The following is a 15,715-nucleotide window of genomic DNA, read 5'->3' on the forward strand; positions in this document are numbered from 1 at the left end:
AATCACAACTGGGCAATCACAGCGTGGCTGATCAGTGTTTCTACTATAGACCTTTATTGCCTTTTCTTGCATTGAACGAATGCGCAATGATCTCAGATAATTCAATCCTGCCATACTTATCATCAATGGCAGAGGTGTTCAAAGAACTGAATAAGCAAGATCATAATTAGCCAGATCTGAACATCTCGGATGTCTCATTTGATCTCGGATGTATTAAGTGACGTACAAAGAACGGACCCCTGACATCAAAAAAATATTGGAAAACTAATAACAGACACAAAAAAAACATTTAAAAGATTATTTATTCCTTACTAATTATTCTGTGTATACTTTTATTAATCACCTCAGCAATTTGGAAGCGGTGACCCTAGGCCCGGGCCAGATCCCAGGTCCCCACTGGAGGAGGGGGATGCCTCTGCTGGGCCCGTCTACTCCCCACTGGAGGAGGGTGATGCATCTGCGAGGCCCGTCTACTCCCCATTGGAGGAGGGTGATGCCTCTGCTGGGCCAGTCTACTCCCCATTGGAGGAGGGTGATGCCTCTGCTGGGCCCGTCTACTCCCCATTTGAGGAGAGAGAGGCCTCTGCAAGTCCCGTCCTCTCCCCAATTGAGAGTGATGCCTCTACCAGGCCTGTTCTCGCCCCATTTGAGGAAAGTGGGCTCGTCACTCCAGCTCCGGTAAAGTGGATAATGTTTCACCATTAGAAATGTGGGCTTCTTTATATTTGCTCTTGTACCAGATGTTTATTGGTTTAATTTTGTAACAGGACACCAGGTGTGATGCCAGAGGGATTCCTGGATGGGAGGCAGTTGATGCCTTGGCAGGTTCCCACTGAGCAAAGCGTCTTAAAAAGACGTCATTTCGACGTCCCATGAGGAGCCAGAACGAAAGTTTTTATGACGTCTTTTTATGACCTGTTCTGAACATCCAAGATTGATGTCAAGGGGACCTCCACGCAAAGTAAAACTATTTAAAATGTGGCCTTTTTAAACATTATATGTGTATATATAATCTTTATATATTAATAAATGTTAAATTTTTTTGCTTATAGATAATTCCCAAATATACCAGTTCCACCTTAACTGTCTGCGTCTGCAATCTTGCTCGCTCTCTCTCTCTCTCTCTCTCTCTCTCGCTCTCTCTCTCTCAATTCAATTTCAATTTAAAGAACTTTATTGGCATGATTGTGTCACTTACAATATTGCCAAAGCATTATACATAAAACGAGAAACATACAATAACACAATATTAACAAACATTAAGGTGCAATTAAGCTCTCTCTCTCTCTCTCTCTCTCTCTCTCTCTTGCGCTCTCTCTACTCAATGTCATCACCATTACAAAAAGTTGTTTTAACAAAGCATTGTTTTGAAGTAGGACCATACTGACCAAACAAACCAAATTCACTCTATTTTTTGTCATTTCTACCTGCTCGTTTTTGAGAATTTACAAGATTCTGATGTTTTATGGAACATGTTTTGTCACCATCATGGTGATCAGTGTTTCCTTTAGTTGGGTAGTTTGACTCTTTTTTTATACTGTAGTGTGTGTGCTTGATGATGGTGTTTTTTAAAACACATTATTATTGCACCAAGTGTTTGTTACCAATGCAACTTACTTGTGGTTTCACATTAATTACATTGATGGTCAGAAGTGATGATATTATATAATAGTGATGAGCGAGTCACTCGAAACTCGGATCATTTAACCCGATCCCTAAAATGACTCGAGAACCATGAGTCCTAGTGACCATTAACCCGAGTCAGTTGAGTCCTCTCAGATTTTGCATTAAGAATGAGAAATTGTATAAAACACAAAGCTCTTCAAATGTTTACAACAGAATTACAACAAATAACTCTACATAAGCTGCCATAGGTTCTATAACTTGCAACAACAAGTTAATTTACATCTCCAAATGTCAACTGGGTGTACCGAGTGAGCAAAAAGCTGCTATTCCGGATCGTAATTTCCTGCAGCTCCGAGTCCGAGTACAAAGGGATGCGTGCGCGTGACAATGAGTTGGTCGGCGGCTCGGGGATTCACACAGAGAGTGACTCAACTCATAGAGCTTGAATCCTGGACTAGGAAAAATGAGCCTTGCTCGTGTTATTAACCCACTGACTCATGTAGGCTAATCTGTTGCAATATTTGACTGGCACAATGTTTTGGGTAAAAGCTGCAAATGTTTAAACATTTTAAATCCGAGGACTACTGCAGCAGTGCTGCTGGAAAGATCCGCCACCGACTAACATACACAGCTCCTCTTGTTGACTGAGTCACTCAGAGTGACGCGAGTGGTTCACTCACAGGACCCGTGCAGGAGCGGGCGTCTCTGTCTGGGACTCAATCACAAGATCATGTTCTTGCGTGGATGAGTGACTGTTAACCGAAACCTATCGTGGATCTTTTAAGTCAATCTGAAACAGGACACGTTCCTCTCACATCCAAGTCAAAAAAGCCTGACATCTTCTAAACGTGGTGTTGATATATTTGTCATTATGAAATGAAACTAAACACATCGAACTTTTACAATTATGTTATTGATAATGTTACCACGGACATGCATGTTTTTTACGAGTTCCCCAGCCGTTTTTTGCGAGCAGAGGAGTCGTAGACTCGTAGCTGTATGCGTGATCTGAGTTGCTTGGTTGGCATTAGTATGATTTAGCGATTGGAATTGGAAGTGACTCAAGTGACTCGAGTGACTCGCACAACCCGGATCATATTAGTGAGTGACTCAGAATAACCCGAATCCTTAAAAAGATCCGGCCGGGTTGACCATCACTATTATATAACATAACTGAACTAACAACACAGATAAAACATCATAAATTAAGTTTAGAAGTAAACCTCGATCTCAGTTTTGTTTGGAGCTACAATGAACATACTTCGATGCATATTGCTGCCTACTGTAACTGAAAATGAAACCTCGTGGCTGTAATCAAAAATCTAAAGTCTAGATTTTTTTTGACACAGATGCAGACATCAAGAATCAGCTCATGAATCACAATGATGGTGATTTTTCTAAATGTTGCAATGCATTGCACCAGCGTATTATAAAACTCATGAGTCCAGAGATTGTCACCACTGTTGTGATTCATGGGCTGATTCTTGATGTCTGCATATGTGACAATGAAATCTGGACTGTTTTATTGTATATAAGCGCTTCCCAGTGGTGGTATGAACCTAAATAATAAGTTGGATGTGACACCTCAAATCAACTGAGAAATTGAGACAATACTACATGGTTTACAAAATGAATTTACAGACTTTACATATGTGGTATTACTCTTGGTAAACTTTGAATGAAGTTGTAAGATCCACATGTGAGTTTTGTTTATAACAAATTTTCTTTGCAGCAAATAACATGCTTTAGCAAACACTCTTACAAAGACCAAACACTACTACAAAAAGTCAAAGAGTCAAACTACCCAACTAAAGGAATCACTGATCGTCATTATGGTGACAAAACATTTTCAATAAAACGTCAGCATATACATCTCTGTTAATTAGAGAGAGAGAGAGAGAGAGAGAGAGAGAGAGAGAGAGAGAGAGAGAGAGAGACAGCATTTAAGGTGGAACTTTATCTATGAGCAGTGCTATGTTTTTGAACACACATTCATATATAAAGATTACATTATTTTATCAGCTTTACAAAATTTTTCTACAAAAATACACGTGATGTTTATGTTTTTTTGACTCAGAACTCAAAGACCACATTTGTATAAAATGTTTTTGTATTGATTTCCCGAACCCCTTTTGGACGTCTACCTGACGTCCAAGAGGGGTCATAGTCAGACGTCCAGATACTGTACCTGATCTGTACGTTGTATAGACGTACAGATAAGGGCCTGGACCAACCGACCTAATATAGACATGATCTGCACGTCGGGGAGACGTCTCATGTTTGGTGGGTTACCTGGTTGGCCTTAACCGGACTATAACAGCACTCTCCAATGCTGAGGTGGCAGAGATTTTGAGGTTATACTCACATCTAAGTGCCTTTGACCAGACCCCCACCAGATACACCCTCAAGAGCAAAAAAAAAAGATTTGACAGGACCTTGGAGGGCTTCAAGAAAGCGCAGTGGCTCTGCTCCAGGCCAGCAAGCAGCTGAGAGGTATCTACATGTCATATAACTGTATTCTTTAGTATTCATATCAATATTTAAAGAGTTTGATTCCAAAACGCAATAAATCCATTTTGACTAATTTCGGTAAAACATGTTTTCTATACCAAGAAAGTGAAAAGATAAAAACCACTATTCAACTCAAAGATTTATTATAAAAACTGATGCCATGTTATATTCATTTAGTTGACTAGTGGTATACACTGATTAAAATAAACATTAATGGCATTAATCAAAACAATTACTTTGTCATATTAAGAACATTGTCATTGCTGCTGTTATACTTGGGACGTTATCGCTGTTTTGGTCCTGCTAGATTTTTGTTGACTTCGAGTAAAATAAGGAACGTTTTTTATAAGATCCCCTGGAGTTAACAGAAGCTTCATGCTGTCGTGTGAGAACAGCTGTCGTTTTCCCGTCGCCCAAGTGGCTTATGTTTCTTCCCCGTCACAGAAAACCACCACAGGTTTATCAATGTCATCAAAAGTATTATTTTGTTTTTGTTTGTTTGTTGATCACGAAGTACAAAGTAGATGAGGAAAACTAGGATTATGTGTGTATTCAACGCGCCACCATTGTTTCTTTACACTGCGTGGAATGGTGCGCTGTGATTTGTTGAGCAGATTTATTGCATTCTGTAGAAAAGGGGGACTGGTGTTTATCGCATTTTGGGAAAAAAGGGAGAAAGATGACAGAATAACACGACGACAAGTGGATTGTGCGTAAAATTAAGAATTTACTTTTTAATAATGACCTGATACAATACTGATTTTGGCAGTATATTTATTTTATTTTAAAATGGCGTTTATCGCTTTTTGGAACCAAACTCTTCATAGGTATGTCAATATGTTTACATCAATATGTAACGAGCACTATGTGATCTGGTCATCTATTTGCAGATTGTTCATGGTCCATGGTCAGGCTGCTCACAGACCAGACAAGAACAGAATTTCGGAATGTGTTGCTCTCAAGCTGTACAAAGAGTACAAGCAACCCAGAAATAGGCCAAAGGACAATAAAGGGAGGAGATTTGCCATACCCCAGTCCATTGTCATGACTTACTCGCACATCAAGCAGCTAGTTGAGGACTGCCAAAAGATCATGGACAGGAGTGATGTTAACCTGGTACTGGTTAACATTAACAACACCACAGTGTCCGACTGGTGAGTTCATCTTTAATATCTTCATAAATTGATTGAATTGTGTATTTGAACAATTTTTTTTTATATTAACACACTGAAAAATTTACTCTTGTGTGTTTTGTTTTCTGTCTCTGCAGGCTGTATAAACGCTCTAAGAAAACAGTGCAGGGTTCTTTACTTCAGGGCGTGCGGCTTCCACGGCAGATTGCCGTGGCTAAAGAATCCCTCCTGGAGGTTCGTGACCTACCATCACAGCCAGTTCAGCATGGACACACTCCTTTGGAGTTCCAGGAGCCTGAAAACCGTGAGGGTGAGGCAAAAATCCGCAGGCGAAACAGTTCCAGAACACCTGCTATTCCACACACAGGTGGGGAAGAAGCAAGTATTGCCCAACACGATGCTGCTTCTTCTCAAAACATCAGTACGGAGGGCTGGTCCTCTGCCAACCAGCCATCCCCAACACAGTACCAGAGCTGGTCTTCCTACCAGGCGCCCCTGGCACACTCTCATGTTTGGTCCTCCACCCACCCACAACCCTCAGCATCCTCCCAGGGCTGGTCTGCCACCCAACCACCACCCTCAGCATCCACCCAGGGCTGGTCTGCCCCCCACCCACAACCCTCAGCATCCATCCAGGGCTGGTCTACCACCAACCCACCACCCTCAGCATCCTCCCAGGGCTGGCCTGCCACCCAACCACCACAATCAGCATCCTCCCAGGGCTGGTCTGCAACCTACCCACCACCCTCAGCATCCACCCAGGGCTGGTCCTCCAACCAGGGCTGGTCTGCAACCCACCCACCACCCTCAGCATTCACCCAGGGCTGGTCCTCCAACCAGGACTGGTCTGCAACCCACCCACCACCCTCAACATCCACACAGGGCTGGCCTGCCAACGAACCACCACCCTCAGCACTCTCCCAGGGCTGGCCTGCCACCGAACCAACACCCTCAGCATCCTCCCAGGGCTGGCCTGCCACCCAACCACCACCCTCAGCATCCTCCCAGGGCTGGCCTGCCACCCAACCACCACCCTCAGCGTCCTCCCAGCGCTGGCCTGCCACCCAACCACCACCCTCAGCGTCCTCCCAGGGCTGGCCTGCCACCCAACCACCACCCTCAGCATCCACCCAGGGCTGGTCATCCACCTCCTACTTTCCTGACCAACCTAGGCTCCCTCACCAAGCACTAGATCCCTTTAATCGCCAGCGTGAATGGCGGTTACGCAGGGCAGAACTTGAAAACCAGCAGAGAGTGAGGAAAGGTGAGCCCCCAAAGGTCAGAAAGGCAAAAGAGAGCTATCACTATGAGTGTAAGCTGTGTGGTCAGCCTAAATCAAAGCAAACTGGACACTCACAGGTACGAGGCAAATGGTACTGCCCTGCATCTGGACAGACCCTTGAGGAGTGGAGAAGCTCTTTGTAAATATAAGAAATTCATTCTTTTTTATTTATACTTTTATTAATAATATTTTTTATTTATTTTAATATTTCACAATCACTGTTCAAACCATTTGCTGTTGCAAATGGAAAAAAAAATATTATGGAAAAAAATATTAGTTGCTGATGCAACTATTTCCAAAAAAAAAAAAAAAAAAACACAACTCTTGTGGTGTAATAGTAACACGTCCATCCTTTGGGTGGGAGACTCCAGGTGCAAATCCTGGCAAGAGTGTGCAACTGTTGGCCCAATCAGTATTTAATTAAAAAATAATTTATGACATCATTTAATCTGCATTTTCTCATTTTCTCATAATTATTACTAGATATACCCGGACTCATAATTATCATAACAAAGCATCATTATTCATACCAATCCTATTTGTATCTGTTTTTAAGCCATATTTAATAAATTCATAGCAATTTCTGATGAGGGGCTAGTGTCAATGGGGGAACCAACACAGAAGAGGCTGACAAAGGAAAAGTACAACTACACCTGTAAGGTGTGTGGCCAGGACAAAAATAAAAGGACTGGACACACCCAGCTGAAGGGGTGGTGGTACTGTCCAGCCTCAAGGCTGACCCTGGGTGTCTGGAGGAAGAGTGTATAGTTGCTGTCACTATTACTTGTATCTCTCTATGTCGTTTGTATGTCTGTTACCATAAAGTTTAAGAATTTTATGGGGCCAAGAACAGCCTTCACGTTTTTATGTAATTTCCTCTTGAATACCAGGACAGTGAATGTCATCCATTGAATGTAATTGTTAAAACTATAGCCAGAATTACTTGCAGAATCATTTTACATTTATTCACAAAACCCAACACTCAATGCTCAATTTATAATATGTTTTATTCACTTGTGTTGCACAGATGTAGCCTGTGTTTGTAATTGTGTTTTCAAAAAAAAAGGAGGGGAAACATGATGAGGGATTTATTTACATTTAAAGCTATACACTGTTAATACTGTTTTAGCTGTAAATGTAGCATGTGACATTTTGAGTTAAATATTTGAATAATGATTTATTTACACCACAAAATATGTTTACTTACAAAATTTGCTTTAAATGCATTTATGTGCATAATTGCATAATCACAGGGTTATTACTGTGGTGTTTCATATGGAAAATAGTTCCTGTGTTAAAAAAGTACTACATTACCAAAAATGCATTGCATGTGTACTTCCGGAATGCACTACGAGACTAGGGCTGAATCCGAAACCGCATACTGCCATACTATATAGTATGTAAAAAGCGCTACTTTGCGTACTATATAGTATGGAAGTAGGCGGTTTGGGATTCAGCCTAGAACAAGCGAAGAGAGATGGGTCCTCACTGCAGAACATGAGATCCAGGGGGCGGAGTTGGATCTAGATCCAACTCCTCCCACTTTATATACTTTGTTCCCCCAAGTGAACCAGTATACCGGTATTTGCGTTGTTGCAGCCCGCAATTAGTTGCAACCTGTGGTCGCCAACGTTTGCTCTTATCAGTTTAAGTCTACGTTTGATTAATAATATAGTCAAGAATGAATCATAATTTATTAAGTAATGATCACAGTTAGTGTAAGGGGAGGGATACGTTCCAGACAGGGTGATATCACTGAAGGGATATATTTTCGACCCGCTTGGCTGTACATTATCACACTTATTACACATAAAAACACACATTTATTTGATATATTTTATTAGCACAATAAAAAAAACGTAAACCATGTTTAGGAAACCCGTTTCCTAATGCCTGTAAGCAAAGACGCGTTAAAACAAATTCAAAGTCCCTACAAGATAAACATTCAATTTATTAATTTCTAAATAACTTGCCATATATATGTTAATATTTCTGCTAATTTATACTGTATACATTCATAGGTATTATACTGCATGTGGTAAGATTACTCGTAGTGCCCGAAATGTTTTACTTTAAAACATAGCAAAAACACTTACATTTCATCTTAAAGTCACAATTTTTTTGTAGTCATAAGTAAAGTTTGTTTTTCTGTCAAAAAAATAACTTAATTTAGTTACAACTCAATGGGGAAATGGTAACGCAACAACACGTGTATGACGTGTCTTGTGGTAAAACTGCCGACCAATCAAAATGCAGTGGGAAGAGTTCCAGCTCCGCCCCTGGACCTGAATCCAACCAAGCGTTATTGCCCCAGTATAGGTTCGAGTCCCGCAAGAGACATGAAAATTAAAGTGATGATAAACCTTGCAATAAGTGGAGAACTATGTGTAAACAATGTTGAGAAGATAAAAGAGTGGATAAAAAAGTGATATAGTGTACGTTTTTCTTCATTTTTTCTCCTTTTTCTCCCCTCTCTTTCCCCCCTCTTTCCTCTCTCTTTTCTTCTCTTCCCCCCCACAAGCAGTCCGTTTTGCCCCTTTTTCTTCCCCCAGTCTTGTTCATTAGGATGTACATCATTGCTTACATTGTATGAGTGCCCACTACTGCTGGAACTCTTGAAGTAGGTTCAAATGTATTGCCCTAAGCCCTCGATCACATGGACAGTGGAGACCGCCCCCTCCATCATTTGAACTGTGCAAAGCGCGAGTTGTCACACCTTGTCAGCTGTGTGTTGTTTTATGGTAAGAAAAGTGACAAAGAGTTATCCAGAAGAATCCACTCAGATGATTCAGGGTTCAATCATATCATCCAACAATTTGTCCAGGAACCAAAAACCAGTCAGAATGTCTCAGTAAACAATTGCAGAAAGCAACAAGTGCTCTTCGACTTCAGCACTCTTCCACAGTATTTCAGTTAAAATTGTATGCGTTGTCTCCATGCTGTTTACACATATTGGCTGTTTCTCAATGTCAAGGAAGGATCCTCGGATGCCAGAATTTCGAGGATGCTATCTCATCGACATCTGTCGAAGGACTGTTCCAATGTTGAGGATCCTCGGAATTGCCACCACGGACTGAGTCCTTCGTTTGAGAAATATCCCATATACAGGAAAGGATGCATATTTGTATCCTTCACGCTCTTCGTGCTATCAAATCACCCACAATCCTATGCGCGCAGCGCCGAAAGCACACGTTTTTACTGACTTAATGACACAATGACGTGCACTTGCTAGCCTGTTCCATTTACGTGTTTTCCAAATTCTAAAGAGGAGCCTCGCCTAGCCTAGCCTCTGAAGGAAGTGACTTGTAAGGACCAGTCCTGCCAAGGTAGTATCCTTGACATTAAGAAACAGCCAATGTGTATCCTTCGCGCTCTTCGCGCTCTCAAATCATCCACAATCATATGCGCGCAGTGCCGAAAGCACACGTTTTTACTGACGTAATGACAAAATGACTTGCACTTGCTAGCCTGTTCCATTTATGTGTTCTCCAAATTCTAAAGAGGAGCCTCGCCTAGTCTCTGAAGAAAGTGACTTGTAAGGACCAGTCCTGCCAAGTTAGTATCCTTGACATTGCGAAACGTAGATAGGAGTTTTCCTTACTCAAACATGTTCTGAGGGCAGAAAGAATATGATTGGTTCACAAAAATGACCAGTCAAAATGCTTGTTAGTTGTTTAAGCCCTCAGCGGAGCCTTCAAGGCAGCTTCTGCAGTGAAGCAGTTCTAGCTCACCATTGGTCAGATGAGTAGCGCAGATATGGTAAGATAGGAATGAGACTGTATTTAAAATCAGCTTGAAATGTTTTGAGCATTTAAGTGAGGTGTTTCTGCGTTTTCACGTGTCAGTGGAAAGTATTGGTTGTTCATTATTTTTCATTTTTCAAACCATTGTGGTTTGGGATTGGGTTTACATTTTTGGTTTTTGTCAGATTCTTAAACAGTTTTTGCGCAAGGATAACGTTGGGTTTGGGTTAGAATGGCATTGGTTTATACGTTTATTTGTCAGAAATTTAAACGGGTTGGGGTGAGGATGTCATTTTATGTAACAGAAAGTTGTTCTAACCCCAATCCCAAGCGACAATGGTAAGAAAATAGGAAAAACAATTGACTAACCAATACGAGCACTTGTTGCTTTCTGCAATTGTTTACTGAGACATTCTGACTGGTTTTTGGTTACTGGACAAATTTTTGCAATGATGTACATCCGAGTGAACGAGACTGAGGGAAATTAGCGAGGGAAGGTCATAAAAAACGAACTGGAACGCAGGGCATGAAAATCTGTCTACAACAGCAAAATCCCTCCAAAATGCAACCAGTTGCAACCACTTGAACTGGCAACCCTCGGGTTACAAGCCAGACTCTCTTACAACTAGACAACAACTGCCCATGCCACCGTTGTATCCTAAATACTATAAATAACGCATTGTTCTTAACAGATTTGCACAAATCCATTCATTAACTACAGTCCATGCTGAAAGGTTTTATAGTTTGTGTTTCTGCGCAATTTGTCCCTCTCAGAATCATCAAGCCACAACTTACTGTCATTGAGGTTCATCGTCTCTCTGAAGTTGTGTTCGGTAAGCGCAGTGAGATGTCAAAACTATGCTTTCAGAGATCATTTCTATAGTTTTAAACTAGGAAATGTGTTTCAAAAGAGTTGGGTTTCTTGAACCACGATGGAGAGTGTTGATGTGTTTCTTTGAGCGTGAATCATGGAATGGTTGGTGATAGCTATCAACGATCATTACTATTGATGAATGTTCTTTATTCCTAATAAGTTTAAAGAAGAGAAGTGCATGATCTGAGTGGGTTCATTATTTGAGATCAAAAGATAGAACATGGTCCTGTGGGGAGTTTTTTGTAAATTTGAATTGGTGTTTAAGGTTTTGAGAAAACAAGTGATGGTTTCAACTATGTATTTTTAGCAATTCAGAAAAGCTGTATTGTTTGTGTAACCGATGTCATTTTTATCCCAAATGAACATTTGTGACCCGTCACGGAAACCAGGGACTCAAGTCGGCAGCACAAGTTTCGAGAAAATGAGAAACAAAGTTTTTTTTTCGAAATTTGTGATTTTCGTTTTATTGCAGAATCTGTTAGTTGAGATCACGAAGAAGCCTCTCCATGTTTGAGATAGCAGTTTTTGTACATTTAAAAGCGTACATTTTGCGGTTAAAATAGGCTTGTTTTTCCGGAGATTCTAGCGTGCAGCGGGGGGCGTCATTGTCTGTGTATATATTTACATACTGTATAAGCTTGTGTTTTCGCCTCCGCCCCCAAAGGGAACAGCGTGACTACTAAATAAGGATAGTTCGCCCAAAAATGAAAATAATGTAAGTAATGACTCACCCTTATGTCGTTCTAAACTCGGAAGACCTCCGTTCATCTTCGGAACACAGTTTAAGATGTTTTATCGTTAGATTTAGTCCGAGAGCTTTCCCCTTCATTGAAAATCTATGTATGGTTTCCATGTCCAGAAAGTTAATAAAAACATTATCAAAGTAGTCCATGTGACATCAGTGGGTCAGTAAGATTGTGTTGATGCATCGAAAATACAGTTTGGTCCAAAAATAGCAGAATTACGACTTTATTCAGCATTGTCTTCTCTTCCGGCTCGAGCGTGAAGTCACGTGACTGTAGTGACGCGCTGCCCTGTTCCTCAGACATGTTGCCTAAGTTTTTTTTTTTTTTCAAACTTATAGTCTGCGTCTCCCCAGACTGTAAAGCTCTGGCGCACAAAACAAAAGAAAAATAAAAGAAGCTGGGGCGGAACAAATAACAGTCAGCCGCATCGTACGTCAGCCGCGTCACTGACTTTATGCGGCGCCGCAGTCGGATGACGTCAAAGTACCGCGAGAGCTCTTCAAGAAATCTTACGGAGTAGTTTAATTTCGACTCGCTCTCGCGGTACTTTGACGTCATCTGTATGTCAGTTCTTGCAGCGCAGCATGAGTCCAAACACACAGAAGTTACACAGATATCGATTCTTCATATAATTGGCTACATGTTTTGTCTATCAATATTTTCCATGAAGTCATTGGCTGATGGAGGAACGAGCGAGCCATTGGTAACCTCTCTAAAGGATGTCACGTTTTCGACGGCGCTGTTTGGATGATCTATTATACTACTTCCCTATTTTAAATACAAACTTTGAAGGCATGTTGATGTGTTTAACGGAGTGTAAGCTCATATACCCTTACATGTTACGATTTAAATAGTATTCAGATTATATATTATATTGTATTACCAGACATTCATGCGAAATCTGATGTAAACAATCTATATTTCACGGATTATACGCATTTGTGGACAAATTCATTGGATAATCTGAAACAGACTGGATTCGACTTGTGATCCCCACAAAGGTAAAGAGTCATGTTTATTTTTGCGGGTTGTCATTTGGTCATAAAATACTACATATGATGCTAGAACATCTCAAAAAGGGTTTTACAGGGGGCATGGCTTAGCTAAATGAGATGTAAATGAGCCCTATTGTCTCCCCCAGCTGAAAAGAAGAGTCCCTTTCGTCTCGATTTTCTCGGTTTGAGTATTTCTGAGTTCCTATATTCAAATGGCCACAACTTCTCCAAATCTTATCAGATTTCCATGTGTTACATATCGTTGGAAAGCTTAGAAACTGCACTTTCAGAATCTGTGAATAACTCAAAATGCCCAGATCCGACTTGTGTCCCTACTTTCCGTGACTGGTCACATTTAGTAAGCACTACTTTAAAAATGGGTATTGCCCCTTTAAGTGTGGGCTCGCACAGAGAGTGCGTGCATGGCTGCAAAGCAGAATGTATGGCTGTTTCTCAATGTCAAGGATACTAACTTGGCAGGACTGGTCCTTACAAGTCACTTCCTTCAGAGGCTAGGCGAGGCTCCTCTTTAGAAATTGGAAAACACGTAAATGGAACAGGCTAACAAGTGCACGTCATTGTGTCATTAAGTCAGTAAAAACGTGTGCTTTCGGCGCTGCACGCATAGGATTGTGGGTGATTTGATAGCACGAAGAGCGTGAAGAATACACATATGCATCCTTTCCTGTATATGGGATATTTCTCAAACGAAGGACTCAGTCCGTGGTGGCAATTCCGAGGATCCTCGACATTGGAACAGTCCTTTGACAGATGTCAATGACATAGCATCCTCGAAATTCTGGCATCCGAGGATCCTCCTTGACATTGAGAAACAGCCAATATGTGTAAACAGCAGGGAGAAAACGCATACAATTTTAACTGAAATACTGTGGAAGAGTGCTGAAGTCGAAGAGCACTTGTTGCTTTCTGCAATTGTTTACTGAGACATTCTGACTGGTTTTTGGTTTCTGGACAAATTGTTGGATGATATGATTGAACCCTGAATCATCTGAGTGGATTCTTCTGGATAACTCTTTGTCACTTTTCTTACCATAAAATAACACACAGCTCACAAGGTGTGACAACTCGCGCTTTGCACAGTTCAAATAATGGATGGGGCGGTCTCCACTGTCCATGTGATCGAGGGCTTAGGACAATCCATTTGAACCTACTTCAAGTGTTCCAGCAGTAGTGGGCTGGGCACTCATACAATGTAAGCAATGATGTACATCCTAATGAACAAGACTGAGGGAAGTTAGCAAGGGAAGGTCATAAAAAACGAACTGGAACGCAGGGCATGAAAATCTGTCTGCAACAGCAAAATCCCTCCAAAATACAACCTGCAGGCTGTGAGACTCGAACTGGCAGCCCTCTGGTTACAAGCCAGACTCTCTTACGACTAAGAATTTTTTTGTCCCTCTCAGAATCATCAAGCCACAACTTACCATCACTGGGGTTCATTGTCTCTCTGAAGTTGTGTTCGATAAGAGCAGTGAGATGTCAAGACTATGCTTTCAGGGATCATTTCTATAGTTTTAAACTAGGAAATGTGTTTCAGAAGAGTGTTGATGTGTTTCTCTGAGCATGAATCAAGGAATGGTTAGTGGTAGTTATCACAGATCATTACTATTGATGAATGTTCTTTAATCCTAATAGGTTTAAAGAAGAGAAATGCATGATCTGAGTGGGTTTGTTTGTTGAGGTTTAAAGAAAGAACATAATAAAGAGTATTTTATTTGTGTATACAAATATTAAAATGTATGTTTTTTTGTCTTGTCATCTCAGAAGGCCATAATTTTTGCTTATTTCAATAAACATAATGCTAGATTTTTGGTAGAGTACACTACTAGAAAATTATCTGAATCACCGTGTTGGTCAAATTGTGCAACAAGGTTTCTTTTCATGTTGTTGTCTTGGTTTAGCCGCATGCATAATAGAACACACAGCTGACGAGGTGCACATAATATAAAACACTCTATAAAGAGGCGTTTCCGACCATCAGCGAAAAATACATTTTCTCAAATAAATTCTGTCGCAATATTTCAACGTTCAGGCCATTACTTCATGAATTCACAATCAACCTGCCCTTCAATTGGTTGACCTTTCTCTGTTAATACCATCTGCGCTGGGATTGTCTGGATTACTTACAAGTTGTCATTTTGTCGCTGACATTAGGCTTGTTTGAGATGAGACAAGTATGACTTGCTGATGACACAGCTTAATGCTCATTTGCCCGGGGATGTCAGCTGAATTCTAAAAACTCTAATTCCTGAAGTAGTTTTTATATTAATTAAATTGTTCTTTACTATGACATTAATATTTTTAATGAATTCCTGTAAACTTTTGTATTGGTGTTTAATTATTTGTACTGTGAGCTGTTTACATTTCACACAACAGAAACGAATTTGTATTACCACTAGACTTAGATTTATTCATCCCAACATTTACTAAGTAACCTTTTCCAGTAACAAACAGTTCACCTTCGTTGATTCTCCTCATAAACATCTTTATGTAAATGCATTTATTGGTATTTAAGTTGCATCTATTTAATTCGTGATAAAATATGCGAACGTGATCTCTGCCTCTGCTGACGTTTGTAGTCTACTGGACTGCGAGATTGGTGAAGTGTCTGACTTAAAGCTATTTTTTCACTCATCCCCTCACTGCAGCCGTCTGCTCTAGTCTGAATTTCAGGCAAGGCAAGCTGCATCTCAAACAACCCTATTACGAGATCCTCTGGGGATACTATCAAACAGGTTTGAAAATATTGTGGCATCTGTGATAGCTCGACACAGGTTTGAATCA

The 15,715-nt window shown here is 40.8% G+C and overlaps 1 non-coding gene and 1 pseudogene across 1 annotated transcript; both read left to right on the forward strand.

Annotated features, from left to right (window-relative positions):
- Positions 1 to 11,147: 11,147 nt before the first annotated feature.
- LOC135719597 (small nucleolar RNA U3) lies at positions 11,148 to 11,361 on the forward strand. Its single transcript, XR_010521224.1, has one exon. It is a non-coding gene; the product is annotated as a small nucleolar RNA U3 (small nucleolar RNA).
- A 3,051-nt stretch (positions 11,362 to 14,412) lies between these two features.
- On the forward strand, positions 14,413 to 14,594 carry LOC135719602 (small nucleolar RNA U3; annotated as a pseudogene).
- The last annotated feature ends 1,121 nt before the right edge of the window (positions 14,595 to 15,715 follow it).

This window comes from Paramisgurnus dabryanus, chromosome 14 (assembly GCF_030506205.2).
Source record: "Paramisgurnus dabryanus chromosome 14, PD_genome_1.1, whole genome shotgun sequence".
Classification (NCBI taxonomy): Eukaryota; Metazoa; Chordata; class Actinopteri; order Cypriniformes; family Cobitidae; genus Paramisgurnus; species Paramisgurnus dabryanus.